An 11,400-nucleotide genomic window follows, 5' to 3' on the forward strand; every position below is an offset into this window, starting at 1 on the left:
TATTCGTCATAATCAGGAAATTAATATCAAAATAGAGAAAACTAAAGTCGAAAATAGGATAACTGCAGTTTTAAAGTCTTAACTCGGTGAAATTCAAACGTCACAAACCAGGGTAAAATACACAATTAGGTAAACCTGTAATATATATATATAATATATAAAAATCATGATCTACGAAATTATACTCGAGTAAATTAGTCATATTGAAAATTGCAAAATTAAAATAAGTACTAGACCAGCTAGTATAAAAATGACATTATCAGTATTTTTTTAAGCTTATGATCTGAATAGAAAATAAACTTACGTCAAATCAAAGTACAATAAATATCCAAGTTAAGTTTCTCTTTTCCTTTGCAGGTAAGTGAAAGGGAAACCCGTCGTCCAGGATCTACATAACCGAAGACTAGTGATCAGTGAGAGTGAGTGCGTGATACAGTGCAGTAACACAACCCCGTAACAAGTGAATTTCTTTCTTTGTTTTTTTTATCTTTACTTTTAATTCATAAGTATCACATGTAGGTAAGAGTAGTTGTAAGTGCTCTACTAACCTTCATATATGCACTACTAACCACTCTTTTTTTCTTAAATCCGCACTGGGAAATAAGCAAACATATTATTTTCATATAATTTCCGGTTCTCTTTATCAAAAAGACACAGCACAATGCGATCGAAATCTTGCAAATTAGCTTCGAGAACATTTCGAATCGTGGATAAAGCAATCTTCAATGCCTGAAACTTATCAAAATTGAATTTCCCAGTTTCCACATTAGGGAACGCTATCGTCCGACAATTATTCTCCAAAGCGCGTTGCAGACAATTAGTGTAACATAGGCGTAAAATTCTCTTATGTCTTGGCGCGCAAGTAAATAACACATATTCCGCTGGTAAATTAAAAGCCGAAGAGATCTTAGCTTCACCAGGTTTTAACGAACCTAGCTTTGTACAAACTTCAGCTAGTTCCTTCCCAGCCCCTCTGTGAATTGCTCCGTCGACTCCAGACAAGGGAGTAAGGGTCTCATTCACTGCATTAACCACGATGTCACACTTCAGATCTGCAATATTACTACAATATGTACTCGCTTTCTTGTTAATGTTCTCATTATAACTATATAATGGCTTCTTGTATGCGAATTTCTGAGACAAATTCATTAAAGTTGGAAGCTCCAACACACCCACAACTCGCTGAATTTCCACCGGATCACTCAGTCCGGTGGTGAAAGTTAACTGGTTAAACTCTTCATTATGTTCAGAACAATCTTTGGCAACATTTATCACTTACATGTCATGTATTTCTTCTTCTCCATCGCCTGTCATCGGTTCTGGGATTACATCTGGGTAATACGGTTTAAGTCTAGTGATGGCAATCGACTCAATTTTTTCTCTTCCCTTTGAAGTTTTGTACTTCACAAAATAAGCATTTTCATAATCTTTTCGTACAATAACAGCAGGTCCAAAAACAATCCCGAAAATGTTTTGGCGTTACCTCTCCGTCTTGAAGGGTCAAAGATCCATATACGCTGTCCTTCCGTGAACTGTACGGATCTACGATGTTTATTGTAAGACCTCTCTGCAGTACGAAATCGATTAAAAAGTTTAACCTGAGCCTGTTCTCTAATATCAACAAGAGTAGCTAGACGCTCTTGATTCACACTGTGTATACACGGTCCATTAATGATAACCTGATGTTCTAAATAAGGATCTACCCCGTGTAACAGTTTAAATGGGCTAAATGACGTGGAATGGTTCACAATAATATTATAGGCAAAAGTGACGGCTGGCACGTAATCCACCCAACTACCATGATTGTTAGGATCCACTTTCCTCTTCAATAGTGTTTCAATATAGCGGACAGAAGTCTCGACAAGACCATTGGTCTGGTGAAAGTAAGGATTAACAAAGTTAATTCTAATATCTAAAATATTACATAGTTCTTGAAACAAAGAACTAGTAAACGACATAGATCTATCTAAAATCACTTCTTTGAACAGACCAAAGCGTAAAATTACATGATTGTACAAAAAAATCTGCCAAAGCAGCGGCTGTCTGTTCACCCAACGTAGCCCTTACTACATAACGAGTATTGTAGTCTATTGCGATTGCTAAATATTTGTGCCGCAGAATATTGGCATCAGAATATCTCCCAGCAACATCAACACCAATACAAAAGAAAGGAGGCACGCTAAGCATAGTTTGTAAAATACCTGGAGGCGAACCCGGTGCCTTCATGAAGCGTTGGCACACCTGGCAGTTTTCACATCGCTCGATGACGAACTTTTTCATGTATGGAAAATTTATCGAATTTAACAACAAATTATATGTTTTTGTGAATCCTGAATGTAAACTACCCAAAACATTACTACAAAAATGTTCCTCCCTATTCAGAACAGCATGCCCTAAAACTTTATTCTTCCACAGCAAAAATTGCTTGTCAGTAGGATTCGAAACCCATATATGTGAATTTACGCTGTCAACTGCAGTCTCTTAATAAAACATGTACAGCACCCACTACGAACTTATTAGGTACCAAATAATCTCTATTTCCCAATAAATTAGAACATTTCTTCACTTTAACACATGTTCGCGAACGTGAGGGCAACCAAACAGACGAAAAAACCTTATACACAGAGATACGAGCGTTGCAAATTCGTTATACACAAAATAAACTGTACTGTCCGTGAGCAGAGTAAATTTAGGAATCCTACCAAACCGCGCAACCTAAAAATATAAATCATGTAAATTTAAATTTGCCTTATGTGCTAATAAAAAATCCTGCCCCAATAGAGGTGGGTGAGAATACGCTGAAATAACTCGAAAAGGATGACAAAAAACTTGAGATCCAAGCTTGAATCAAACCAAAGCTATCTTGTTAGCAGACAAAGTATTCCCTGTCACGTCTTTCAAAAAACTATGCGTTGCTTGAACTTTAGCAAAACGCGGGACCATGGCCTGACCAATACAAGACACCTGAGATCCAGAATCCAGTAATAAAGGACTCTTCTTCCCATTGATAGTAACATTGACATGAGGAAGCGCACGATCAATCTGAATATGGACTTTAAGACATTGAAGAGCTGATGGCCCACCAACTCTGTTGATGAGTTTAAATTACTTCTACAGTGGGTGGCAATATGTTTTTTTTCACATATATGACAAATAATAGAACTCTTCTACTTTGTCCTATTCCCTGCATTGTTGTTCTGACCACCACGGGAACGATTTTGCTGAAACCGTTGGCCATTGCCCCGTCTATTATAATTACCTCCATAATTGTTATTACTATTGTTGTTATTAGTATTACCTCTCGAAAACGAACGTTGATCATCTGTTCTCTTATTTTCTGCTTGCAAAGACAATTGCGTTAATTGCTTTGTATAGCCCCCTCCAAGTAGCGGACCGTCATCGTCGGGGAGGGGGTGGAGCTGAGAGGGCGGCTTCATCATTCATTCATCTATCATCCCTCATCTTCATATCATTGCTCGCCCTCTCAGCCGCTAATACCGCTACCGGACTCGCGGGTGGTTGGTGGGAGTCGGGAAGAGGCAGGTCTAGTGGACGTGCACCCACCCGGCCTACTGTTGTCTGCGTCCAGTGTATGTGTTGTCCGGAGTGTTGAGTCTTTAAAAATATAGATAAAAAACAAAAAAATGAAAAACTAAAAAAATCCTATAAAAAACAAAAATATTAAAAATACTAAAAAATCCGCAGCATTAGTTTTGTTTTGTTCTTCCTGGGCTGGTGGGGGTCTATCTTTTTGTTTGCCAGGTTCTTTTGTTTTGTTTCTCTTCTTTTTCCGGGGCCACGAGTTTTTGTCGACGGGAATGGTTTTTGCACTTCCATTCCCCTTGACCGCGTCGGCCCCACGCTGATCCTAAGGTGTTGGGCGTGCTGAAGGGATGGCCAGGGGGTAGCGTTAGTTCCCCTATTAACGCCCCGGTGTGACCTCACACCCTTTTTTCTTTTGAAAAATGTTCATTAAATTTCACAACTTTATGGGTAAAAACACTTTAAACTCTGATCCGGGCTCTCCCTCAAGGAAGAAGCCCAAACCAACTGAACCTGAGATAGTGGAAAAGACAAGTATCGCAACACCTGTTGTCCGGTATCTTGTATTAAAAGATAAAGATGTTGATAGTACCAATTCTGATGCAAACCGTCCGAGTGCTATTAAGGGCTTGTCCCTTTTTGTTATTCATAAAGTTATCACTTACCATGCCGGACAGGTTAAAGATATGAAGAAGTTGCGTAATGGCACTTTATTGGTGGAAACGACAGACGAGAAGCAAACGGCGAAGCTACTTAAGTTAACCTCTATTGGACCAGTGAACGTGTCAGTCGAACCACATCGTATACTGAACGCTTCTAAAGGGGTAATATCGTGTTGGGATCTCCTCAATGCAACCGAAGAGGAAATTAAGTCGGAGTTAGCGGACCAACACGTTATCGACGTAGCTCGAATCAAAAGTAAGAAGTTAGGTGAACTTGTCGCCACCCAGTCCCTGATTCTTACTTTGTTTGCCCACGCTTCCGGAGTACGTCAAGGCTGGATACTATCGTTTGAATGTTCGGCCCTATATCCCTAGTCCCTTGCGCTGCTTTAAATGTCAACATTTTGGGCACACCAGCACCTCGTGTTATGCAAGTGCTGCTCTTTGTGCGATTTGTGGCGAGGGTAGTCATGGTGCGGAACCCTGCAAAGCGGCCAAGCCCTTTTGTGTCAACTGCAGGGGTGAGCATTCGGCATGGTGTCGGGACTGTCCAGCCTTTCAGCGCGAGAAGCGTATTCGGGAACTCATGGTTGTTGAGAAGATTTCTGCTGCTGATGCTAAGCGTCGTCTGAAAGAAAACGTCCCTTCTTCGCTTTCTGTTCCCTTCGCTACTGTTGCAGCTAGTTCCCGAAAATCTGTAACTACCCAGACTTCCGACGTTTCCACCCAGACAGACTCGGTCCACGAGAATAGTTGTGACACGAAGACCCCGGTTGCAACGACAAGCGAACTTCCCAGAACCCCACCTGTCTCTGTTAGTGGTGCTCTTCGGCCTACTCCAGCCCAGCGCCGATCACCTTATATCGCCGGACTGAAACTTAGCCAACATAATCGCCGGTTGAACGAGACTGTTCTCACTCCCAAGAGAACAAAATCTACTCCAGTTCGTAAGCCTCCTGCCGCTTCTCTGAAATCTGACATGGTGGAGGACGAACTTATGGATTCCGAGTGGGCTGTTATTGGACCCCGTGGGAAAGTTCGCCTCAAACGTTAATCCTTTCCAGTATGGCGCTTCTTCAGTGGAACCTCAATGGCTTCTGTGTTCACCGCAAGGAATTGACCCAACTGCTCTCTGACCACCCGCCTGTACTTCTCTGCTTGCAAGAAACCCATTTTAAGCATACCCAGTCCTTTCTTCTTTCTGGGTATACTATGTATCGATGTGATAAGCCAGACGCTGCCCACGTTGCTGGCGGCGTGGCAGTCTGTGTCTCCGATTCTGTGTCTTCTCAGCAAATTCACATTGTATCCCGACTGCAGGCCGTTGCGGTGCGAGTACACTTTTCTCGCCCGCTTACAGTTTGCTCATTGTACGTTCCTCACTCAGAAGCCTTTACAACCGCCGATCTGCTTCAGCTCTTCCATCAACTTGAGCCGTCAGTCTTGTAGGAGACTTTAATGCCTATCACCGTCTGTGGGGTTCTGCCCGTACTGACGGTCGTGGCCGCGAGGTCAGCGAATTTCTTGAGGAGAGTGGCTTGCTTATCCTTAACGATGGTAGTCCTACTCATTTCTCCACTGCCCATGGCACATATTCTTGTATCGACCTCTCCCTGTGCAGTGCTGGTCTCTTGACCTCATTGACCTGGAGAGTGCATCCTGATCTTTGTAGCAGTGATCACTTCCCGTTGTTTGTTGAAGGTCTCCCTGTTACTCCTCCTTTTCCTCTCCGCCGCTTCAATCTGAAGCGTGCTGACTGACGTAAATTCCGTGAGCTCAGTGAGTTTCATTGTCGTGATGACCTCCCTGTAGCTGTTGTGGCTGAGGCTTTTGAGCAGACTGTTCTTGATGCTGCTCATGGTTCCATTCCAGAATACGGTGGCGACGTTTCCCGCCGGCGTGTTCCATGGTGGTCTGCGGAACTCCGTGAGGCTATCCAGGCTCGTCGGCGCGCTCTTGCCACTTTTAATCATTTTCCCACAGAAGACAATTTTCAGCAGTTCCGCATTCTACGTGCTCGTGCTCGACGTCTGGTAAAGCTCTCGAAGCGCCAAAGCTGGAAGAATTACGTTTCGTCCATCAGTAGTCGCACACCTATGTCAACTGTGTGGCGTCGGGTTCGCTCCCTAAACGGATCCGCTTCTTTACTTCTTGTCCCAACCTTAACGGTGAATGGTGTTCTACAGACCAATCCCTCAGACATCGCCAATATCTTGGGCCACCATTTTGCCACTATATCTGAGTCGGATCACTACCCACCAGCCTTTGCTCGTTCACGTCCTCAGCTGGAGCGAAACTCGTTAAATTTCCGTACCGCCAACAGTGAGGACAATAACGCTCCTTTCACGCTCGTTGAGTTCGATTCTGCTCCCCGCGAATCGTCCAATACTGCTCCCGGGCTTGACCGTGTTTCCTATGATATGTTGCGCAACCTCTCCCGCGATTCTCAGCTTGCATTATTGCAGCTGTATAATCGCCTCTGGGTTGAGGAGTTTTTTCCACCTGTTTGGTGTGAGGCCCTGGTTCTTCCCATCTTAAAACCAGGGAAAGCCGCAACTAGCCCCTCGAGCTACAGACCCATTGCTCTCACGAGCTCTGTCTGTAAGCTACTAGAGCGAATGGTCAACAAGCGCCTGGTGTGGTATTTGGAATTGCATTCCGTTTTGAGCAAATTTCAAAGTGGATTTCGTCGTTTCCGCTCCACTACCGACAATCTTGCTTATCTTGAGGGTGAAATTCAAGACGCCTTTCTCGACAGCGAACATCTTGTTGCTATATTTTTCGACTTAGAGAAGGCGTATGACACCACATGGCGTTACGGAATCCTAAAACAATTATACGACTGGGGTCTTCGTGGGCATATGGCCCACTTTCTTTCGAATTTTCTTCACGAGCGACACTTTAGAGTGCGTGTGGGCTCTACTCTCTCAGAGTGCTTTGTACAAGAAAATGGTGTTCCACAAGGCAGTGTTCTTAGTGTCACGTTGTTTGCTGTCGCCGTCAACAGCGTTCTTTCGCAGATCCAGGCTCCTGTGTCTGGTCTGCTTTATGTTGACGATCTTGTAATTTTCTGTCGCTCCCGCCACCTTCGCGGCATTACTCGACAGCTTCAACTGACTCTGAATCGTCTCGTTCGCTGGTCGAATGAGACTGGATTTCGCTTTTCCACCGAGAAATCCCAATGTGTTCATTTCTGCCGGCAGCTAACGTGCGTTGTTGACCCGGACTTGTACCTCGATGGCACCCGTTTGTCATTCGTTGATACAGTCGGTTTCTTGGGTCTGGTGTTTGACCGTCGCTTGTCGTGGGCACCACATGTACGGAATCTTAAATATTCTTGTCTTCGAGCTCTGAATCTCCTTCGTGTCCTTTCCCACCGCACGTGGGGTGCTGATCGTACTGTTCTACTTCGTTTGTACCGTAGTCTAATTCGGTCCAAGTTAGACTATGGCTGTATTGTCTATGGTTCTGCTCGTGCTTCTCTGTTACGACAACTTGACACAGTGCATCACCTGGGTATTCGTCTTGCTACTGGCGCCTACCGAACAAGTCCCGTCACCAGCCTGTATGCTGAAGCCAATGAACCTTCGTTAGTATATCGTCGCATTAGACTACTCCTTAATTATTCTGCGCATGTGCGTTGTGTTCCAGATCACCCGTGTAGACCATGTCTCCGTGGTGGTCGGATATACGAGCGCTATGCTGTACGTCCTCGCTCTACACGTCCATGGTACATCCGTGCGTGCGAGAGCATTCTTGCCGACAATTTTGTGTGGCCCTCTCTTTCGTTGGTTCGCTTTTGTGCTATTCCACCATGGCTGCTCCGTCTACCTCGGCATGATTTACGTTTGTCTCTGCATTCGAAACAGCAAACTAGTTCCCAGGTGTACCAGCAAGAGTTTGCCGCACTGTTAGATCAGTACCCCGATTTTAGTGTGTTCTATACGGACGGTTCTAACGATGGGGATTCTGTAGGCTGTGCCTTTGTCACCGACGAGGGCAGCTCAGAATTCAATTTGCATCGCCTGTGTTCCGTGTTCCCTGCAAATTGACTGCACTTAAGCTTGCCTTGGACCATGCTCTCACGCTTTCATTACGTCGTGTGCTTATTTGCACCGATTCTCAGAGCGTGGTTCTGAGTATACAGAATGCCTTTAGTATGCACTCTCTCGTGCAGGACATTCTTCTGAGATGCCATCAATTGCAGCAACAGGGTTGTGTCGTCGTCTGCTGGGTGCCGGGTCATGTCGGCATCCGGGGAAACGCACTTGCTGATACAGCCGGCAAGAACGCCGCCTTGGCCGGGGTTGCACTGGAGCATAGCCTTCCTTGCTCCGATCTTAGTTCCTATTTTCACATCTTGATGCGCTCTCACTGGCAAGCCGATTGGGACCAGGCCATTGAGAATAAACTGCATGCAGTCAAACCACTCCTAGGTGAGTGGCGTACGTCGTCGTCCGCTCGTCGCCGAGATGAAGTGCTCCTGGCGCGTTTGCGTATCGGACACTCTCATCTGACGCATGGCTACTTGCTGCAAAGATTGAACCGTCCCTACTGTGAGGAGTGTATAATCCCGCTGAGTATTCAGCACATTCTTGGTGAATGTCCTGAATATTCAGCTCTCAGAGAACGTTTCGTATTGACTTCTGTTCTTACCCGCGCTTTGGAGGATTCACATGATATAGTTAGCCGGGTACAGGACTTTGTTAAAGCTTGTGGGGTTGCTCACGTTCTCTGAGCGTTCTTAATGTGTTGTCGATTTTTATTGCTGCTAAACTTTTAATTTCTGTTATCTTTTATTGTTTTCTATATATTGTTTTTGTTACGTGTTTTAGACTATTTATTCTTTTATTTTCTTTTTCATTTTGTTTTTATTTAGCAGCACTTTCGTTTATTGCACTCTAGTATTTTAATCTTTTTCTTTACATGTTTTAGTCCAGAGCAACCATGTAAATCGTGACGGGGACATATAGCCTTGATGCTGACGTCCCCATTAAACCCCCTAATCATCATCAGATCACTGCCAACCAGCCTTTGCTCGTTCATGTCCTCAGCTGGAGCGAAACTTGTTAAATTTCCGTACCGCCAACAGTGAGGACTATAACGCTACTTTCACGCTCGTTGAGTTCGATTCTGCTCTTCGTGAATACTCCAATACTGCTCCAGGGCTTGATTGTGTACACTACGAAATGTTGCGCAACCTCCCCCGCGACACACAGGTTGCTCTCTTCCAACTGTATAATCGCCTCTGGGTCGAGGAGTTTTTTCCACCAGGTTGGCGTGAGGCACTCGTTCTTCCTATCTTGAAGCCAGCCAAAGTCGCAACTAGCTCTACGAGCTACAGACCCATTGCTCTTACGAGCTGCGTCTGTAAGTTGTTTGAGCGCATGGTCAACAAGCGCCTGGTGTGGTATTTGGAATCACATTCCCTTTTGAGCACTTTTCAAAGTGGATTTCGTCGTTTCAACTCAACTACAGACAATCTCGCTTATCTTGAGGGTGAAATTCAAGACGCCTTTCTCCACGGCGAACATCTTGTAGCTATCTTTTTCGACTTAGAGAAGGCGTATGACACCACATGGCGTTACGGAATCCTAAAACAATTATATGACTGGGGTCTTCGTGGGCATATGGCCCACTTTATTTCTAATTTTCTTCACGAGCGACATTTTAGAGTGCGTGTGGGCTCTAGTCTTTCAGAGCGCTTTGTACAAGAAAATGGTGTTCCACAAGGCAGTGTTCTTAGTGTCACGTTGTTTGCTGTCGCAGTCAACAGCGTTCTTTCGCAGATCCAGCCTTCTGTGTCTGGTCTGCTTTATGTCGACGATCTTCTCATTTTCTGTCGCTCCCGCCACCTTCGCGGCATTACTCGACAGCTTCAACTGACTCTCAATCGTCTTGTTCGCTGGTCGAATGAGACTGGATTTCGCTTTTCCACCGAGAAATCCCAATGTGTTCACTTTTGCCGGCAGCGTACCTGCATTGTTGACCCGGACTTGTACCTCGATGGCACCCGTTTGTCATTCGTTGATACAGTCCGTTTTTTGGGTCTGGTCTTTGACCGTCGCTTGTCGTGGGCACCACATATACGGAATCTTAAATACTCTTGTCTTCGAGCTCTGAATCTCCTTCGTGTCCTTTCCCACCGCACATGGGGTGCTGATCGTACTGTTCTGCTTCGTTTGTACCGTAGTCTAATCCGGTCCAAGTTAGACTATGGCTGTATCGCCTATGGATCTGCTCGTGCTTCTCTGTTACGACAACTTGACACAGTGCATCACCTGGGTATCCGTATTGCTATAGGCGCCTACCGAACTAGTCCCGTTGCTAGCCTGTATGCTGAGGCCAATGAACCTTAGTTAGCATATCGTCGCAGCAGACTACTTCTTAATTATTCTGCGCATGTGCGTTGTATTCCAGACCACCCATGTCGACCATGTCTCCGCGGTGGTCGGATATACGAGCGCTATGCTGCACGTCCTCGCTCTACTCGTCCTTGGTACCTCTGTGCGTGTGAGACCTTCCTTGGCGACGATTTCATGTGGCCATCTCTTTCGTTGGTTCACTTTTGTGCTATTCCACCATGGCTACTTCGTGTACCTCGCCATGATTTACGTCTGTCTATGTATTCGAAACAGCAGACTAGTTCCCAGGTGTACCAGCAAGAGTTTGCCGCACTGTTGGATCAGTACCCCGATTTTAATGTGTTCTTAACGGACGGTTCTAAGGATAGGGATTCTGTAGGCTGTGCATTTGCCACTGCCGAGGGCAGCTCAGAATTCCATTTGCATCGCCAGTGTTTCGTGTTCACTGCAGATTTGACTGCTCTTAAGCTTGCTTTGTGCACGCTCTCACGCTTTCGTTACGTGGTGTGCTTGTTGGCACCGATTCTCAGAGTATGGCTCTGAGTCTGCAGAATATCTTCAGTAGGAACTCTCTCGTGCAGGACATTCTTGTGAGATGCCATCAATTACAAGAACAGGACTGTGTTGTCGTTGCCTGCTGGGTGCCGGATCGTGTCGGCATCCAGGGAAACGAACTTGCTGACACAGCTGCCAAGAACACCGCTTTGGCCGGGGTTGAACTGGAGCATAGCCTTCCTTCCTCCGATCTTCATTGGTAGTTTTATATCTTGATCCGCTCTCACTGGCAAGCAGAATGGGACCAAGCCATTGAAAAATTTCACGCAGTCAAG

At 45.3% G+C, this 11,400-nt stretch overlaps 1 pseudogene; it reads right to left on the minus strand.

Moving 5' to 3' along the window:
* Positions 1–582: 582 nt before the first annotated feature.
* LOC145689555 (macro domain-containing protein CT2219 pseudogene) lies at positions 583–1,149 on the minus strand (annotated as a pseudogene).
* Positions 1,150–11,400: the final 10,251 nt, after the last annotated feature.

This window comes from Thermobia domestica, chromosome 7 (assembly GCF_964235325.1).
Source record: "Thermobia domestica chromosome 7, izTheDome1.hap1.1, whole genome shotgun sequence".
NCBI classification, from domain to species: domain Eukaryota; kingdom Metazoa; phylum Arthropoda; class Insecta; order Zygentoma; family Lepismatidae; genus Thermobia; species Thermobia domestica.